At 34.2% G+C, this 12,377-nt stretch overlaps 1 long non-coding RNA gene across 1 annotated transcript; it reads left to right on the top strand.

The window, feature by feature from the left end:
• The first annotated feature begins 2,650 nt into the window (after window positions 1–2,650).
• LOC139493919 (uncharacterized) lies at window positions 2,651–8,112 on the top strand. The gene is made up of 3 exons (XR_011657100.1): window positions 2,651–3,359; window positions 6,137–6,253; window positions 7,782–8,112. It is a non-coding gene; the product is annotated as an uncharacterized lncRNA (long non-coding RNA).
• The last annotated feature ends 4,265 nt before the right edge of the window (window positions 8,113–12,377 follow it).

The raw sequence follows: 12,377 nt of genomic DNA, 5'->3' as shown, positions 1-12,377 counted from the left end.
AAAATATTTTGACCTTCAGTGATTATGTTTAATATTAAAAACAAAAATATATATATATATATATATATATATATATATATATAGTGATATGGTGTTTGACTACATGGAGACATACAAAAAAAATCTATGTTTGATATAGCCTTGCAATTGTTTTGGGATGAATATAATTTATGACTTACACTATATGTAATGTAAGTAAAATAAATTTATTTTTTCAATTCTTAAATTCTTCACTTGTGACTATCCAAGTTATTCGATATTCAGTACTTCAGTACTTTGATTTAATGAATGCTGTGACAACCATTCATACCTTAAGCTTTGTATTTGAAAATATTTTGACCTCGAGAATCACTGAAGAAACACTGATTATGTATAGTAGTTTACGGTATTATTTCTAACCTGCATTACTTAGACTATACATTTAGTTTGGTTGTATGTAGTCTTTATCTCCAAAATATGCTATATTGTATGTGAATGTTTTAATCTATCATGATTAATCTGTGGTGAAACTATTATGCAAGGTAATTTGATGTTTACTTTTTTTCAGGGCATGCTACAATGATTGGAGAAAATACTGGTAAATGTGTAGACTTTGGTGTAAAATCAACAGATTGCAGGAAGTGCCTTTTTACAGATAAACAATCATGACTGTCGGAAGAACTATGCTGGAAGTGCACGATCTATGGAATCGGCAATAGCAGTAGATCTAGTTTCTAATTTAATGGAAATGGATTACAGAGTGAAATCAATAACCATGGATGAGGATTTAACTACTATATCAAGACTTCATAAGTCGGTTGATCCAAATATAGTCAAACAGTCTGACAAAAATCTCATTAAGAAAAACCTTTCAAACTCTTTGTATGAAATAAAGAAAGGCCATAAGGAGTTAAGCACAAGTACAATCAGTTACTTTGTGAGATGTGCCTCGTATGCCATCTCTCAAAACCAAGGTCACTCTGAAGAATTGAATCAAAGCTTGCTTGCAATTGTCTCTCATGCATACGGTGATCACGATAGTTGTAAATCAGAGTGGTGCTGGTTTCTAAGAAATCCAGAGACATACAAACATAACGGTTTGCCAGGTGGGTTCGACATGTCAGGAGAACAGCTCCGAGATGACTTACTGGAGCTATTCAAACGATTTGCAGACAGATCGGATAGACTAATACACATTGGTACCTCTCAGGCGAATGAGTAACTGAATCATATAATTGCAACAAAAGCACCCAAAGCCAAACATTTTGGTGGATCAGAGTCCCTGAATTTCAGAGTAGCTGCCGGTGTGGCACAATTGTGGACGAAAATATATAGTTGACGTAAGTAGTTTAATTATACCCCCGCTTTAAAAAAGGGGGGGTATACTGTTTTACCTCTGTCTGTCCGTCCATCAGTCAGTCCGTCCCATGAAACTTTCGTCACATTTTTCTCAGGAACTACACATCCACCCTTTCTGTAATTTGGTATCAACATTTATATATGTTAGCCATACCGTGTGATGCGTTTTCAGATTCATCACTTGACAACTTCCTGTTTACCGAACACTTGTATGATTTTACACATGATAGCCAAGTTGAAAATTTTCGTCACATTTTTCTCAGGAACTACACATCCACCCTTTCTGTAATTTGGTATCAACATTTATATATGTTAGCCATACCGTGTGATGCGTTTTCAGATTCATCACTTGACAACTTCCTGTTTACCGAACACTTGTATGATTTTACACATGATAGCCAAGTTGAAAATTTTCGTCACATTTTTCTCAGGAACTACACATCCACCCTTTCTGTAATTTGGTATCAACATTTATATATGTTAGCCATACCGTGTGATGCGTTTTCAGATTCATCACTTGACAACTTCCTGTTTACCGAACACTTGTATGATTTTACACATGATAGCCAAGTTGAAAATTTTCGTCACATTTTTCTCAGGAACTACACATCCACCCTTTCTGTAATTTGGTATCAACATTTATATATGTTAGCCATACCGTGTGATGCGTTTTCAGATTCATCACTTGACAACTTCCTGTTTACCGAACACTTGTATGATTTTACACATGATAGCCAAGTTGAAAATTTTCGTCACATTTTTCTCAGCAACTACAATACAAGGATTTCTGAAATTTGGTTTCAGGATTTATATAAGTCAGCTATACTGTGTGATGCGTTTTCAGATTCATCACTCGACAACTTCCTGTTTACCGAACACTTGTATGATTTTACACATGATAGCCAAGTTGAAAATTTTCGTCACATTTTTCTCAGGAACTACAATACAAGGATTTCTGAAATTTGGTTTCAGGATTTATATAAGTCAGCTATACCGTGTGATGCGTTTTCAGATTCATCACTTGACAACTTCCTGTTTACTGAACACTCTATATTTTTACACTATTAATATTATCCACTTGCGGCGGGGGTATCATCAGTGAGCAGTAGCTCGCAGTTTCACTTGTTTATTCTTCAATAAGCCAACTGTTGAACCACAAACGTCAAAATCATTCAATCGCGTAGTGGTATAAACTATTTTTGGATTCTCATAAATTCTACCTATAACTTTTGGACTAGTTTTAATATCGGTCTATTTCTGTAATTTATTCTTACATACTTTTGATTTTTTAACCCTGTATGCTTACACCCAGGAAACACATGACGTCCTTGCGACGTTATGTATTGGTCGCTGGAAGGTCATGGCTGACGTTACGTTAGTACGACGTTGTTGCAACGTTGTGAGAATGTAATTTTACGTCACGTCAGATACGACGTAGAACCGACGTCAGGACAACGTTATTATTGTTTTTAATAACGTTTATATTACGTTGTTGCAATGTCATATTGCGACGCATCTGTCACGTATCTGTGACGTTATAGCAACGTCGTCATATTTTTGGTCGATAAAGTATTAAGTTGATTTTTACGCTATTATAAAAGAGGAACCATGTTTTTGTCATCAATAAAACATCGTAATAACAAAAAAAATAATAAAAAATAATTGCAATATGTACTGTACATCGATCAAATAAATCACGTAATTAAAACGTTGTAGCAACGTAATTGTCGACATCCCTAAAATTTACAATAGCAAAATTTCTTCTTTTATTATGTACTAGATTTAATTTGTCTTGTTTGTATCGGTAGAACTAATGAACAATATTTGATATGAGGCAGGCATTACCTGTGAAAGTGGACGAAGTCTGTACGAATTTATTCATGTTAAAAAAAGATACGGAAATACCGTAACGTTTCCGATTTTGGTTCCGTTGTTAGGGCTTTTAGTTGTGACGCTATTTAAGTGGTGACGTCATATTCAAAGTAAACGCCATTCACCAAGCCACTGCACTTAGATCCAACGTAAGTACATTTATCTGTATTCTTTAACTGTTGTTTTTTTCTTCTTACTTTTTATAAAGTTTCTATTATAAAGGAACAGAATGATGTTCCCGTAAAGTTTTGACGTCATAAAACAAAACATCTGACGTCACAATGGAAAAGTGATTGTCAAAAGTTAGAGCGGCCGGTATATATGTCAAAATACAGGATTTAGTGTTTCATGCATGATTTTTGTGTTCCAAGCATTATCACTACCAGCGACGTCACAATGTGCAAAATGATGTGAGAGGTGAAATTATCTGAATCGTGACAATGCAGGTTTTCTTCGTATATATGTCGGAAAATATCAGCCGCTCGTCAAAAAGGTTCACATTGTGCCTCGGGGCTGATATTTTTACGATATCAGCATGTAGAAAACCCGATAATTTATACATATCGCACCACTATTCTGGTTTTACAAGACGTGCATGATGTAATACTTAAAACCATTTTAGAAGAGAGACATGATAGATATGAAATTAAATTTTGTTGTACTCTTGCTTTATAAATTATTTTAAAAAAAAACTTTTGCTAATTTCGTCTGCAGAAACCTTACACACGGGTAGCTAATTTGATTATAATTGAGGTCAGGATAGCGAGCTATCAGTGGTATGTATTTGCCATGTCATGTTAACTTTATACACAGACACAGTGATGGCATACCTTGAAAATAACTCAAGTGTATTTACAATATAAAGTCTTGTGCATTGAACTCATAAACTAAAGAACTGATAAAAATTTAGTATGAATAAATACAAAAGATTTTTTACAAAAATCAACTTTGTAGTTTTTAATTTCTGTGTCATTTTGGTCTCTTGTGGAGAGTTGTCTCATTGGCATTCATACCACATCTTCTTTTTTATATTTATATTTCTGTTTTTAAATTAAGGTTATGTTTTTTTTAATTACATATTTTAATTTTTATTATTATTTGAAAAATCCGGATAATTTTAAACATTTTTGACATTTTACTATGTTTTACAATTTGTATTTGTTAAATAGGTATATATTTGTATATAGTGTCTCATAAGCCTATGTAGGATGGGTATTTGTCTTATCTTACTATTGTGCAATGTATATTATATAATATTATCTGTATCTATAACATCAGTAGACGAGTATGTGACACTTTAATAATATAGGGTTATTGCATGAATATTGGGGAATATTGTCCCGAGTAGAATTTTATATTGCACGAGCTTGCGAGTGCAATATATGTTCTACGAGGGACAATATTCCCCAATATTCATGCTATAACCCTTTTATTGTATAGCAATATAATATTTGGAAGTAAAAACTGGTTTATACTAAGATTTTGACGTTGATGACGTCATGAATTTGAAGATTTATTGCACTAGTGCAATATTGGAATTTATTGCACTCTAACTTTTGGTTACTTTCTGTGGGACATATTATATTGCTATACAATAAAATAAATTATTATTTATAATTATTTATTTTTGCAAGGGACAATATAATTTACAAAAAAATCATACCACTACTCCTTTAATTATTATTATGTATATAATGACTGAATAAATAGTCAACGATTAATCTGTATTATATAATATATGTTCCAGACCGTATCTATAACTTTTTGGACCGTATGCTTACTTTTTCAAAATAATCATACGGTAGAACTAATATAACATGTATAAAGAAGTTGTTCAAGTTTAATGCAAATGCATATATAAACAGATCAAGATAACTTAACTCTCAAATTTATATAAAAAAGTTCAAATGCAATTGAAATAAAAACTTTATATTTTAACTATTTAAAAAATTCGCGCTAATAAATCTGTCAATTTCTTGTATGTCTTAACATGTCGACCAGTAATACATTAATTGAATTATATGATCACTGAAATTGAAGATATCGGAAGAAAACATAATGTGGGAGGACACTATTTAGCAATTTTAGAAACAAAAATGAACATGCATGAACAGCACACATTTCAACGCAAAAAAAATACGTCCATCTAATTGTAATAACAATTTGCAATACTAAAAATAAAGATTGTGATAAGGGTTGTCTAAATGTAAACCATATGATCCAATAACATTAGGTCAGCTCGTACTGGACCATACGCGTATACTCATACGGTCCGACCGCACGCGTATGATCGGACCGTACGAGTATACGTATATACGGTCCGAACCGTACTCGTACGGTCCAAATACTCAATGGTCTGGAACATATATATGGCAAATTTGTAAATGTAAAACATACATTTATGGTCATAATTTTCAATTATATTTTTTTTTATATTTTGGCAGTGGCTTATTTGCCGGTGAAACAGTAATTATATGATATGATTATAATATCTCGATTAAAAGCGAGCTATAAAATAGCTATAGCATAATTCAAAAGTAATGGCTATTTTGCCGGCGCTGACAATACTGTGAATTTGGTTTTTTTTTACCGGTTCTTTGTGGAGTTTAAAAAGATATATCAGTCACAATGAAGACATGGAGTTTTTTCTTAAGATTTCCAAATTGATGAAACAAAATATTCTGTTCGAGTACAGGACAAAAAATATTCTGAATCCAGATTCCACCCATACCTTATAGTGTTAGACTTAAAAAAAATAATTTGATTGATATCGTTGAAAAATTAAATAAAATTGTTTGCACTTCACTGACTCAAGCAAAAACCATGACCTTCCTTGAAGTTAAATTGTTGCTCCCTGACAGTACGGTTTATTTTTAAATTATATTTAATATCACTATGCAAATTTTATCAATGTCAATTTTTGTAGAGTCTTACATGAAGAACTACATGTTCAAGCTACTCAGCAAGGACATCAGATATTGAAGAATTGATTGGGGAAACCCTAAAACATACACCCCCAGAACCAGGCGGAACACGCTATATGGTAAGAATACCATTATTTAAGAAATAATTCATGGGGGCTTGAATATATCGTGATTTTACCACGGGTTGGCCCTTTATGACAAATATTTTACCCCTGAGCGATAGCGAGGGGTAAAATATCGGCATAAAGGGACAACCCGTGGTAAAATCTAGATAAATTCAAGCCCCCATGAATTATTTCGATTCTGATAGGACACATACGGCAATTCTTTTGGATCGAAGCGCTCTAGGTGTAGACAAATATTTGCCGTTCCCATAAATAAACGCACTAATAAACTAGCGTAAAAGAACGGAGCAAACTGCATTAGTGACATGTTTAAACTATTTAAAACATATGTATTTAGACAGTTTTGGATGAATTTGAATGATAATTTATTTATATGTCTTATATGATGTACAATAAAGGGCTTTTGCCACATTTTAGCATCATTTGTGTGTTTCCTTGTGATGATTTTCGGATTCACAAGCGTGTATTTTCCCGTAAAATGCTTACATTCTAACGTCATTGTTCTATGACGTCGGGTATCTCATTCATAAAAAAGCATATGACGTGGGAGTACAATCGGAACAGCACTGGCAATATATTCATATTTTACCACGGGTGTGTACTCAAAGCGTTTGAAGGACGTCATGTTAGAATACCCCGTATAGTGCAACCTATATTGGAATATTTCCCAAAATTATTATTGTTTGTATTCTATGTTGTTGTTTTTTTTAATTCAGTACGAAATTGTTATTAGGCCTAAAATTTTGTCTTGTTCTGCTGTCTGTTTGTTCAAGAATATGCGATGGAATGGCAACAAGACAATGTATTACTTTATAAAATAAAATAAGTCTGGTTTTTAAGCGTCTCTCAGCTAGTGGTGGACATTTCAACTGATTTAGCATGTTTGTGACACTGCTCGTGTAATCGTAGTTGTTGTGTACATAACGAGCAGCACGTCTCTGTACCTTTTCTAATTGTATCTGTTGTTCTTTCATATGGGGGTCCCAGACACTACAACTATATTCCAGTTTGGGTCTTACTAGTGCCTGGTATGCTCTTGATTTTGTTTCTGTGTATGATGTAGAATGTGACATTGACGGTTGACCCCTTTCAAAGAAACCACCAGCATGTACACACAACAATGCTGCAATGCTTTAGACAACATTGATCTAGAGACTTCATGATTTACATGTATAAAGTTTTTAAATGTTAAAAAAAAAAAAATTTCCCTACCTACCTACCCACCTGCTGATAGTGTGGGTCGGCTATGCCAAACACACAATTTTTTAAGGGTGGCCTTATAGATATGCATTTGTAACTAGCATTGTGAAGATCAAGATACTCTTTTGAGACAATAAATTAAGGGGAACATTAAATTTAACTGAATATATAATTATGTGGTTTATGTGTTTTTCAAGGAGATTTGGAAAGCCACGTCTTACACACAGCTACATAGATCTAGTATTTATTTGCAATAATGTTTGACCTAGAATAATTACAATTTAACTTTTTGTACAAATAAGTTTTTGTATTGTCATTGCAGGAACCAACTGTTAAGAGGACAATTGCAGCAGCTCCGGAAATACCACTACCAAGGACCCAGGAGAACATTTAAAATAAACAAAGTTAACGATCAATTCTTCACTTTTTGATATACAGATATAGGAAGATGTTGTGTGAGTGCCAATGAGACAACTCTCCGTCCAAATAATAATTTAAAAAAAAGTAAACCATTATAGGTCAATGTACGGCCTTCAACACGGAGCCTTGGCTCACACCGAACAACAAGCTATAAAGGGCCCCAAAATTACTAGTGTAAAACCATTCAAACGAGAAAACCAACGGTCTAATCTATATAAAATTTTAAAAAACGAGAAACGCGTATAAATTACATGAACAAACGACAACTACTGTACATCAGATTCCTGACTTGGGACAGGTGCAAACATTTGCAGGCATTATTTACTTTTCATAAACTTTTTTTTATAACTTTCATGGGTGGGTATTTAGCTAGCCAGATATTATATTCAGAACGTGAACATGCTTAATGAGAAATGTATACTACGATGAAATAAATTGAATATAAAAAAAAGAAGATGTGGTACTATGATTGCCAACGAGACTCTCCACAAGAGACCAAACGACACAGAAAATAACTATAGAGGTCAATGTACTGCCTGCAACAATGGGCAACTCCCATATCGTATAGGCAGCAATTAAAGACAGGTTAAAGAGACCGGCGCAACATCCCTCTTATAGAGTAACATATATGATAAATGCATATTATTTTTACAAGCACTATCAAGAACTGCATACGAATAGGCAGACACTCAGCTATAGATGGTTCTAGGAATCATTTCTGTTATATCACAATTACTGAAACAGTAATTCGATTGAAGCTACAAAAAAAAAAGATGATGATGCAGAATATACGAATTCCTTCAGAGAATATAACCAACATATATCATCTAGAGATCACCTCATGGTCCCAAACACAGTTGATACTATGTGTTTGTATATACGATAATTTCTTGGCCAACTATAAAGCAAAATATAAAAGTGCAAGTATATTACGTCGACATAATGTGATATTAACGTTGTAGAAACGTAATTTTACGTTTTACGTCACCACAACGTTAATGTATAATGTTGCGATAACGTGATATAAACGTTGTTGTAATGTCAGGAATAACGTTGTAGAAACGTAATTTTACGTCACCACAACGTTGATGTATGACGTTGTGACAACATCGACATAACGTGATATAAACGTTGTTGTAATGTCAGGAATAACGTTGTAGAAACGTAATTTTACGTCACCACAACGTTAATGTACGACGTTGTGACAACGTCAAGAAAACCATACACTTTTACGTAAATACAACGTAATAACCTGACGTCAATGCGACGAAAACATGACGTTGTCACGACGTAATTATGACGTAACATTGTTAGCTGGGCATTGCCTATGTAAATATTAAAACTGTTTGTATGCACATTGAACGACAAATTTATGTGACGTATAAAATTTCTGACGTCAGACACTCAAATCAATTAATGTGTTCGTAGATAGATGTTTTTGTGTTCGGTTTAATTGTCTAATTATTGTAATAAGGTATCATTTGCCGAGCACCATTTTCCAGCATTTTGAAGATGAATATATAAGCTTCATGAAATATTACGTTTTATTGAAAATAAAACATCATCTTACAAGATTCAAGCCTTTAAAATATACAAATTTGGCTGAATCGGCACTTTCAACCTGTCATTAGGGGTATTGAGAAATCTCACAACTTTTTGAATTATCATAATTTCCTTTCATTTTAAGTTGTTTCTAAATCATGATCCAATTTCCTTTTGTTACAAAATTGCATTCCGACCGTTTTTACCGTCATAGAGATCAGACATGGTCGAATTCATTCTAACATTAAATTTTCTGTTACCTTAGCTGTATTTGGCAAAACTTTTAAGGAATGATGGTCCTCAATGCTCTTCAACTTCGTACTTTATTTGGCCTTCTTTAACTTTTTTAGATTCGAACGTCTCTGATGAGTCTTTTGTAGACGGAACATTTAGTCCTGGTATTTTTGATGAGCTTATTTAGAGAGAAAATTCATATTGCCTTTCAACCCCTTATCAAATAGATCTTTTAAATATCATATTTCCATGCAGTATCATAGGCCTTCAAGAGGTCGAAAAAGTCCGACACCACATGTTGAATTTTCGCAAAACCATTACGGACATATGATTCGAATCGAACAAGATGATAAAGAGTACTCCGGCCCTGTCGGAATCTACACTGGATTTTGGCTAATAGCCTATTGGATTCCAAGAACCAAACAAGGCGATCATTGACCATTCGTTCGAGTGTTTTACAGACACAATCATCGGAGTGCGAGATGTAATCCCCGAAACAAATTTTTTTCCAGGATGTTCGTCGGTCTTGCCTACAAGTCCGCCGTGCCTTAGCGCGAAAAATACGGAAATTACTCAAGTTTTCCGTCGTTGGTTGTTGATTGAACCGTCTTTCAGATTTTTTTACGGTCACCTATGGCTTGATCACAAGCGTAATTAAACCATGGTTTACTGGGATGTTTTGGATTTGCCGAGGTCTTAGGAATAGTTCTGTCAGCAATTGACGTTAGAACTGTATTGAAAGTTAAAATTGGATCTTGCACAGTCTCAAACATCTTTGACTGAAGTTCCGCTCGACAGAGATTCTCAAACAAGGACCAGTCCGCCTTGTCAAGTTTCCAACGTGGTTCTCTCTGTTGGGCAGAATTAAAAAGATGTTCAAGTATTGGAAAATGATCACTTCCACATAGATCATCATGAACACGCCATGAATAATCCAGAAGCAGAGAGGGATCGCAAATAGTGATATCAATAGAAGAATAAGACCCGTTTCCAGGATGAAGATACGTATTAGATCCATCATTAAAAATGCATAATCCTTCTTGAGAGACAAAGTCCTCAATGATCTTACCTTTGGCATTATGAGTCTTGCTACCCCATAATGGATTATGGGCATTGAAGTCGCCCATAAGTATAAATGGTGAGGGTAATTGATCAGTGAGGTTTTTGAGTTTTGCTTTATCGATAATTGAATTAGGTTGAATATATATCGAACATAATGTAATTGTTTTGTCTAATGATAAACGAATTGCAACTGCTTGCATATCCGTTTTGAGTTGGACTGTGCTATGAATGACGTTGTCCTTCACAATAATGGATGATCCGCCTGCAGCACGTTCATCTACCTTAGAAAATGTGCTATACATGTTGTATCCTTTTAAAGATACGTTGTCACTTTCTTTTAGATGAGTTTCTTGAAGACAAAATGCAATAGGTAAAAAAGACTAAACTGGAATTGTTAACTCGAGAAGATTTATCGTAAGACCTCGGCAATTCCATTGGATAATAATAATAATAATACTATCTTTATGATATGGGTCATTATTAAATAAAAGGGCGAATGCTGTCGAGTTTGCCAGCATTCTTATTTCGTTCGTTGGCGGAATACTTTCGATTTCCATTTCAGTTTCGTCGACAAGTGTTGAAAATCTGTTGTGCGAGGAGAGTCGTCGATCTCCAGGACCACACGCAGCTGGTTTTACTTTTGAAGGAAGACTATTGGAGGTGGAAGAATCATCCATGTCACTGGGAAGATCCCAGACAGATTCACCGCTCCAACTGTAAATTTCTACTGTTTCTTTTTTATTTGATTTCTTTTTCTCATTTTTTTTGGTGATGATAGTGAGCTCTGTAGGGAAGATTGAGTTGACTCGGTACTGGTTTTTAAAGATTTCAGTTTTCTTGGAATTAATATTTTATCGGTAGGTTCTGTTTTAACAGGCAGCATTTTAAAATTGTCCGCAACAATTGGCCAAGTCATGCGAGTTTGTGTATTCTCGTGACTGAATGAGCGGACAACTTTGCTGGCGTTCGATGGTCTATTTGAAACAAAGAGATTATTCGAAACAGAAGCTATCTGTTTAGCTTCTGGGTAACTGATGTTTCTTTCTGTTTTAATTTTAATAATATTTTTTTCTTTAAGGTAAACAGGGCAGTCCCTCGACGATGAAAAATGGGATTCACCACAGTTTACACATTTAGAAAATTCAGAGGTACAGGTTGTTCCCTCGTGTCCTTCGTCAGAACACTTGAAGCATCTCTGCTTACCACGACATTGTTTGCTTCCATGACCAAACTTTTGACAAGTAAAGCATCGAATTGGGTTAGGGATAAACATGTTAACTCTGATTCCGAAGCAACCTAAAGTAATAGATGGAGGAGGAGTTGGAGTTCTAAAGGTCAAAAGATAAGTATTTAATTTGATTATATTTCCATTCTTTTTAATTTGAAATCTATTAACATTAGTTACACCTTGGCTTGAAAGTTCCTCACCGATTTCTTCCACGGTAGACCAATTTGAAAACGGGACCATAAATTAAGAATCTACATACACAGTTAGATTCAGCATATCAAAGAACCCCAATTATTCAATTTTTGATGACCCTTTGGGCCCCCTATTCCCAAACTGTTGGGACCAAAACGCCCAAAATCAATCCCAACCTTCTTTTTGTGTTCATTACCCTTGTGTATAAATTTCATTTATTTCTATTTACTTAAACTAAAG

This window comes from Mytilus edulis, chromosome 11, assembly GCF_963676685.1.
Source record: "Mytilus edulis chromosome 11, xbMytEdul2.2, whole genome shotgun sequence".
NCBI lineage: Eukaryota > Metazoa > Mollusca > Bivalvia > Mytilida > Mytilidae > Mytilus > Mytilus edulis.
This window is presented reverse-complemented; position numbering and strand designations above follow the sequence as displayed.